Consider the following 8792-nt stretch of genomic DNA (forward strand, 5'->3'; position numbering starts at 1 on the left):
TTTTGTGAATGAAAGAAAATAAAACCTTTTATCTCTTACCCTGAAGCTACAGCCATGTACTGAATCACTATATTAAATGTTTGTTGTTGCCGCCGGTACTAGCTTTTCTTGTTTTAATCTGTGTGATTTTGAAACTGGATATTTTTCTCTACTTTTTCAGATAAAGTTGAGGCTCAAAGAGGTTAAGTAACTTGTCCACAGTCACACAGTGAGTAAATGCTAAGCCAGGACTTGCATTCAAAGCTAGAGTCCTCTCCTAAATCCAGGGCGTGGGGTAGCCTCTCTCATCCCACTTGGGAGGGGCCCAGCTCCCAGGTCTGCCATACACGGCCACCTGCCAGGCACCTGAAGGACATCACTGGCTGTTGGCATCCTCATAAAGCAGCCGCAGCTGCATGGTACAGATGTGAACCTGGTGATCCAGCTGCCGCTCAGCCTCCTGCAGTTGCTGGAGGACCTGGGTTGGCCCCTCAAGTTGCTCACTGATGCCCACCACTGCATGGCCGTGTAGCCACTGGATGTGGTTCTTGGGCTTCTTGGTGATGAGTTGGATGTGCTTGAGGATGTTGGTGATATCATAGATATGCCGTTTCTATACCTTCTGCCCTTCCGCTGCCCAATGACCTGGTAGTTTTTGAGCACCTGCTGTCTTAGCTGGGCCCGTCCTAAGGAAATAACCAGGCTGAGTGGCTTAACCAACAGCTGCTTTGTTCTTGGTGTGAGCTCTCTTCCTGGTTTGGAGAGGAAGATGAAGATGAAGAGGAAGAGAGAGAGAGGGAAAGACAGAGAGAGAGATCTAGTGTTTTTTCTTGTAAGGACACTAATCACATTGGACCAGGTCCTCACCCTCATGACCTCATCTCACTCTACCTCCCAAATACCATCAGAATGGGGCCTTAGGGCTTCGGTATATTAATTTGGAGGGGAATCAAACATACGGTTCATACCACCTACTATGTGCTAGGTGTTACCCCTGGTGCTTTACACAAGTTATTGTTAAACCTCATAACATCCCTCTGATGTACATATCACTGTTATTGCTATTTTGCAGACAGGGAAACCGATACTTCGGAGGGGTTAAAATGTCCCCTCTCCAATAAGTCAATCTGAAAGACCTGGGACTGGAACCCGACTGAGTTTTGATTCAGAAGCCTGTGACCTTTTCATGACTTCAAGGTGGAAGGTGATAAGTGTTTCAACAGAGATGAAGCCACACCAGGAGTGATGGAAACAGACACAAACAAAAACATGACTGTCCTGCTTCTCCCTCCTCTCAATGGAATAGACCAAGAGCAAACTGGGGAAACCAGAGAAGATATGTTCTGATGCCACCATCAAGGAGGGGCGGGCTTGGCCCTCTGGCAGGACCCTTGCACTTTGGCTGAGCAGCTGGCAGGGAGGCTGCGGGGCGTCCTGGGCTTGCAGCAGCTGAGCCACCACCACGTCACACAGCGAGCCAAACTCGTGCTCCAGTGGGTTGCCGGAGATGAAGAATTGCTTGGGAGGGAAATTCCATATAATATGTTGCAGCCACCACAAAAGCTCCGGAACTCCAGCCATAAAATAAATCAAACACAGGCGTAAGATCCGCCCACACCATTCAGAGGAACCTTCCAGACCAGAGTCACAGAAGGGAAGTAGAGAAGAGAAGATGAGAATCTGTGTCCCCCTGGGGTCTTCTGGCCTCCCCAACTTCTCCAGGCTTTTCTGCTGCTGTTGCTTCTCCGGATGCAGCTGACGTTCAGCCACAGGAGACTGAGTCCCCACTTGCACTCTGCCCTCCCAGTGCCCCTTCTCTGCTTGTCCAGCTGGCAGGCTCATTCTCCAAGGACCTGCTCAAGGACCACCTCCCTTGGAAAGCCTTCCTCAACCACATCCTTCCGGGGACAGTTTATTACTTTCTTTCCTGTGACCAGCCTGAAGGCACAGCGATCAAGATCATGGGCTGAGCCAGACCTGGTGTGACTCCCAGCTCTGCTACTTGCTCTGTGACCTTGGACCAGAGAGTCCTCCCTACTCTGAGCCTCAGTCCCCTCATCTGTGTGCTGGGGACAATACTGAGACCAGTCTCACAGGGCTGTCTTTCTCAGGCGAATACTTCCTGATGCCCACAGTGTGCAGCAGAGTATCTGAGGCCTTGAGGCAGTCACTTGTATGAAGTCACACTGGTCCTGGACCTTAGTAAGAGCTCAGCCAGTCAGTCCTTATGATCATAGTCCTGCAGGGTTTTGTATGGACCTCTTATTGCACTGTATTGGAATTCTTTGTTATGTGCGTTCTCCTGGATAGGACCTGGCCTCCGCAGTGTAGGCACATGGTTTATTTGTCCCTGTTTGCCCAGTGCCTGCCCAGTTTCTGACTTGCAATAAGCTTATCGATATGTTTTGTTGCCAGAAGGTAAGATTTAAGTGGGCAACCCAGCAGCTATCATCAGCTCTCTGGCAAAATGAGGTCCGAAGGTGGTGGGTGGAGGCAAACTCATCATGAGACAAGGATTGCTAAATTTTCCTGTGGGGTTTGTCCGGTGCCAAAAGGGATTTATTTATTTATTTGTTTTTAAGAAAAATTGGAACTGGAGTGAATGCCCGTGACCCCTATTTTCTCTCCATCCTGATCCAGCCTCCTGAGATGTTGCACATCTGGATCAAACCACAGCTGGGTTTTTCCGTTCCCTGCTCTGAGCAAAGCTCCGAGAGAGGAGAGAGGACAGAGTGGAGAGGGGGGCGGCGAGGAGGCATTGCCGGGAAGGACACAGATACACTGGAAGGTGACAGGGGAGGGGCGAAGGAGAAGCGGTGCCTAGGGAGTGCGCGGCCTCACAAGCAGCACAGCCCGCCCGGGAGGGGAGGACGTGGGACACGGCCCCTCCCCGTGCTCCTTTGCTGCTGCCCTGGCGAAGCCCCTCCTCGTCTCTCGGGGCTCTGGTGACACCTCCTCACTGGGCTGCTGGCTCCAGGCCATCCTCCACCCTGTCTTTTGTAGAACTTGTCTATGGATACAATAGATCATTGTCCTCTTCAGGATAAGCTAATATCATCATTGCTCTCTGCTCTAAAGAGTCCTCAATGGCTCTCCAGGCCCCTTAAAAGAAATTCTGAGCGCCTTGGAATTTCATTTAAGGCTTTCAATGCTCTGGCTCCTGCCAACATCTGGCTCTGGCCCACCTCTTACCCCATTGCCACCATATTTTGACCCTGCTGACCACCCTGTATGTTACGTTCCTGTCATTCTGGTCTTCCTGTGGCTTTCTCGATGTGTTCCTTGGTTCTCCCCTCCCTTCCTGGCAGACATCTACTTATTTTTCAGTACTCTGTCCAGACATGGTGGTCTCCTTGAGGCCTTTCCTGACTCCTACAACCCTGGTCTCTGTGTATAGTTTTCCACTGAAACCTGTACAAAATCCCTACATGGCACCAGCAACATTTGAGTGCACTTTGTCATAGCAGCTACCCTTTGCTGGGCGTCTGTACTGAACTAAGGGCTTCACATCATGGTTTACTTGAAGCCTCAAAACCACCCAGGATGTAGGTGTTGTTACTACATCTCCATTTTGAGAGGGGCAACTAAGGACCAGCAAAGGTGACTAACTTGCCCCAGATCGCACAGCTAGTGAATTCAGAGTACATATCTGAACCCAGGATTTGTCTAATTCCAAAGCTCGTGCTCTTAATCACTGTTCTCTGGAACAGAGAATTCCAGACGGTGATCTCTTTCAAGCTAGGGATGAATTTTCTCTGCTCTTGTACCCTCAGCACCTAGCACAGTATCTAGCACCTAAGAAAATTTAATACATAGTTCAATGAATTGGGGATTATTTTGCCTGTTTTACAGATAAGAAAACTGAGGCTCAGAATTATTAATCAGTTTGCCCAAGGCCACCCCACTAGCGAGCGGCTGATCTGGAACTGAGGCCCAGGTCTGTCTGTGTTCAGATGGTGCTCATTCCACCTCCCCACACTGCCCACCATGCGCTTGTCCCTCAACAGGAAAGCTATTGTTTACAGTTTAAAGAAAACTTCAGCAACCGTAACAATAACCAGCATCGCAAACACCGAAAAACTCCTTTTTCCATGGCTAGCCCCAATGCTGTGAAAGCACTATGGCAACAGAGGCAAGGCTACGAGAGGAGTGAAAGGAAGGAACCAGCCCGATGTCATCCAAGTCATCACCATCACAGCAACATCATCTCTGACCCTGATTGCTTGGTACGTGAAAGGCACTGTGCTAAGTGCTCTGTTAGTGTGAGCTTGCTGAACCTTCATAACCAAAGGTGCTGCGTGAATTGTCATTGGAAGAAGAGGTAACTGAGGCTTAGACAGGTGGAGTAACTTGTTTGGAGGTGGTGAAGGCCCAGGTGGAAACCCAGGTGTATCTCTCTGGCTCTAGAGCCTGTGTTCTTAATGCCATGGAAATGGTCTCCCTTCTCTGCTTTTCCCTCTGCTGAAATGCGCCATCAGCTGGACAGAACCAAAGTGTCAGAGCTTTGCCACTGGCATAAAATGAGGGCACCTGTTGAAAGTAGAAACAGGGTGCCGGCTGTTGTCTCAGTGACCAGCCTTGATTCTCTCAAGACACCAAGGAGAGCGATATTCATGGGAACGCTGCTGTTGTTTTGAATATGCCCAAAACACCTTATGGAGACAAAACTTGGTCATCCCTGGGGAAAAGGTGACAGCGTGTTGGTCTCCAGTGGGCAGAGAGATACTTGGACAGTAAGGATTGAAAAAAATAGGAAAGAAATAATCAGCGATCTCTAATTACATATCACTGCCTTACTCTGTAACAACAAATAGCAAAGAAGAGAGAAAATGTGGCCATTGATTTCCAGTTAGACAGACTGCCTGGGGGACAACCTCCCGGGCAGGTGAAGTAGCTCAGGGCTGAGGAATCCCTGCTCTCTCCTCCCCCTCCATGAAATAAAATCAAAGTAAGTAAATGCACCCTTAAAACTACTAGCACCTGGCCAGTGTGGCTCAGTGGTTGAACATCAACCTATGATCCAGGAGATCGAGGTTCTATTCCCAGTCAGGGCACATGCCTGGGTTGTGGGCTTGATCTCCAGCAGGGGGCGTGCAGGAGGCAGCTGGTCAAAGACTCTCATCATTGATGTTTCTCTCCCTCTCCCTCTCCCTCTCCCTCTCCCTCTCCCTCTCCCTCTCCCTCTCCCTCTCCCTCTCCCTCTCCCTCTCCCTCTCCCTCCCCCTCCCCCTCCCCCTCCCCCTCCCCCTCCCCCTCCCCCTCCCCCTCCCCCTCCCCCTCCCCCTCCCCCTCCCCCTCTCCCTCTCGTTCTCTCTCCTCCTACCTCAGATCCCTGGAGACTTTGGAGGAAGCATGGAGCTAGTGACACCTCGACTTCACACTTCTAGCCTCCAGACTTGTAAGAGGATAAAATTCTATTGTTTTATGACCCTCAGTTTGTGGCAGTTTGTTACAGCAGCCACAAGAAACTAATACAAGGAGTGAATATGTTAACGTTGGTAACCATGGTAAATACCCTATGTGTTTGTTAAATAAATTATATTTTAAGAACCTCATGGCAGCACCTGAGGTAGGTGTTTTTTTTTCAAATTTATCTTATTGATTTCAGAGAGAGGAAGGGAGAGGGAGAGAGAGAGAAACATCAATGATGAGAGAGTCATTGATCGGATTCCTCCTGCACGCCCTCTTCTGGAGATCGAGCCCACAACCCGGGCATGTGCCCTGACCGGGAATCGAACCTCGATCTCCTGGATCATAGGTCAGTGCTCAGCCGCTGAGCCAGGTCAGCTGCGCTAGGTGTTATTTTTATTCCCCTTTTACAGAGGAGGAAACTGAGGCTTAGGTCAAGCACATAAGTTAATAAAGTCACCTCTCTGCTCTCCTTTTCCCATCTACTTGAATTGTATAATTTTAAAATTCAACAAAGGCTTCTTGAAAGCGTATGCCACCCTGTAAATATGACAGAAAGCCTCTGTTTCGTTCAGGATGGGCCGAGCTCACTTAAGCTGCAGGAGGGAGTCCACCTGCACCTGGGTCTCTGACTCATACAAAGTCTGGCGACACTCCAGGGCAGCTGTCCTGTCTGCAGTGGTTCCCTGACCCAGGCTGCCCCACCTCACAACGCCGCCACCTCAGTCCATGGCTTTCAACATCACGGAAACAAGAGCATGGTGCTTACATAGTATCTTGGCTCATAGCCCATTGGCCTGAACTGGTCACATGGCATCATCTTAACCACAAAGGTTGCTGGGAAATGTAGTCTTTCCAAGTGCCCGGGAAGTGGAAGGTGATTTAGGCTTGAGGAATGTTAGGCTTTGGCTCAGCCTCAGCCTCAGGACGTTGAAGCTGTATTTTCGGGGGTAGTTTTGCTTGACAAGTCTCCATTGTGGAATTGTTTTTTCCTTCAGTTGATTGCTTCCTCTTGAACAATGTGGGGCTAGGGGCCCAATTCCAGCATGTGGAAAATCCCATATAACCTTTTTTTTTTTTAAATATGTCTTTATTGATTTCAGAAAGAGGGAGAGGGAGAGAGAGACAGAAACATCAATGAATCAATGATGAGAGAGTCATTGATCGGCTGCCTCCTGCACGCCCCCTGCTGGGGATCAAGTCCACAACCCAGGGATGTGCCCTGACCAGGAATCAAACCTCCATCCCCTGGATCCTAGGTCGATGCTCAGCTGCTGAGCCACATTGGGCCAGGCCCATATAACTTTTGACTCTGCAAAACACTTAACTACAGTGGGCCCTCCTCTCTGGGGATTGGCTCCAGCACCCCCATGAAGTCCCTTCTATAAAACGGCACAGAGCAATGAACACAGTTGGCCCTCCGCAGCCACAGGCTCCCTATGCGGGTGGAAAAGACTGCCTTCAGCCAATGTGGTTGAATCTGCAGATGCGAGACCTCAAGATTTGGAGTATTGACTGTATCTTTATAGAAAAAAATCCATTCATAATTGGACCCCAGCAATTCAGACCTGTGTTGTTCAAGGTCAACTATCCTCCTGTTCCCCTTACTGCTGAGCTGACTCAGAATCATTTACCCTTGGGCTCCACCTGCTCCAGGAAATGAAGGGTGCTACCTCATAATGAAGCCTGAGAAATTGCTTTTCTTAATTACACCTGGAAGGTCAGTCTTGCAGGAGATGAACGCTGTAAACAGGAGTAAAAGGGTGAATAATTAAGGGCCCTGATTAGAGGTGGAAACTGGAGTGCCTCAGTTAAAGAGATCAATTTTAAAGCCCAAGGAGGGCTTGTCATGCAAGTAGCAAATTACTTTTTTTAGGCCTGTGAGCACATGCAGTATTACCAGTGTTTCAGGGAAGTTGGGCATGTAGGCATTTTCCCAGGGGCTGGTCCTTTGTGGGTGCTGGGGTGATGGTAGGCTGGGGGTGTTTGCAGTCCTGGGTCCTTTCCCTGGGTGTTTGGAAGGTGTTAGTAAGCTTTTATTGGCACTTGCTGTGTGCACAAAGAAATATAATAGGTGCTGCAGAGGAGAGAGAACTGTATTTACTGAGTACGTTTTATGGTCTGTGAATAAACACAAGCTTTCCTGCCCCATTAAGGACCATCAATGGAAGGAGCAGACTAATTTTCTTGCTGGGAGACTCATTCCAGTTTTCAACCCAGTGAGCTAGCGTAGGTATTGTGGAAGGAGGTGCAGGAAAGACTTGTTGCCACGACATCTAGGGGAAGTTTGAGGTGTTTGATATAATTGTTTATAAAAAGCAAGAAGAACAATTTCTGGTTGGAAAAATAAGTGAAATTTGAGGCCAGGAATTCTAAGTTGGAATTCAAAGAGAAAAGAGTGAGAATTACTATTTACTGAACCTTTGTGTACTGAGCCCATAACAGCTATTCAATAAGTGCTTTTTGGAAGGCGGATCTTTTTATTCATCTTTTCCAAAATTATTTATTGAGCATCTACTATGTTCCAGGCTCTGTTCTAGTGTTTGGGGATTAAAAGCTGAACAAGACAATTGCCCCTGGTTTGTCCATCACGTCCCTTGGTCCACCTCTGGTTTCAGCTCTAGAAGTGGTGGACAATCAGACTGCTATTGTCCTACTTAAGACTCAAACTGTGGTCTTCTTTCTCACTATCCCCAGTTCCTCACTTCTGCTTCTGGTATCACATTCTAGAATAAACTCCCATAGGCTCCCCAGTCAGGGAAATCAATCCCTGAAGGAGCCTGCATTTTAGCACAGTGCTGTCCAAAAGAAATACAATGTGAGCCACATAGGCAATTAAAAATGTTCTAGTAGCCGCAGTAATAAAAGTAAAGAGACAAGTGCAGGTAATTCTAATAGTATGTTATATTTAAGCCAGTATACACTCAGTATTGTCATTTCAACATCAATATAAAAATTTATTAACAAGATCCTTTGCATTCTTTTTTTCTATTCTAAGTCTTCAAAATTCAATGTGTAATTTGCACTTATGACAAATCCCAATTGGAATGCTAACGTTTCATTGGAAAAACACGATCTGTATTTCAATTTTATTAAATGTATAGTTGAAAATGTATATTCCCTTATGCAAGTTTTTCTAAACACACTGCAAAATAAATAAAAAAATAAAAAGTGGAGCAGCCTAATGAAGGAGCTGGACTGGGGGGTCACTTTTGCTTTAATTCTGCAACGTGTTGGGTCTGCCTGTTTGCTTCAAGTTCCCTCTTTGCAATTTGTATGACGAATTAGGCGAGCCTGGCCCTGCGTGGTTCAGGGTGGGGACCTGCTGTGAGCTCCCCCAACCCTGCCGCCCAGGCCCCCCCTTCCTTTAGGGAGTGAGAATGCTCTGCAGGGCTGGCTGGCCC

The 8792-nt window shown here is 48.0% G+C and overlaps 1 long non-coding RNA gene across 2 annotated transcripts in view; it reads left to right on the forward strand.

Annotated features, from left to right (window-relative positions):
• LOC107539565 (uncharacterized) overlaps positions 1-1437 on the forward strand; it is a 44558-nt gene extending 43121 nt beyond the window's left edge. The window contains exons 4-5 of one of the 2 annotated variants that reach the window (XR_015715757.1): positions 161-208; positions 1052-1437. This is a non-coding gene — a long non-coding RNA (uncharacterized LOC107539565). The remainder of the gene's footprint in view (positions 1-160; positions 209-1051) is intronic. The other variant, XR_001603415.2, reaches the window with a different exon arrangement.
• The last annotated feature ends 7355 nt before the right edge of the window (positions 1438-8792 follow it).

The sequence above is a fragment of the Miniopterus natalensis genome, chromosome 16 (assembly GCF_054644295.1).
Source record: "Miniopterus natalensis isolate mMinNat1 chromosome 16, mMinNat1.hap1, whole genome shotgun sequence".
Classification (NCBI taxonomy): Eukaryota; Metazoa; Chordata; class Mammalia; order Chiroptera; family Miniopteridae; genus Miniopterus; species Miniopterus natalensis.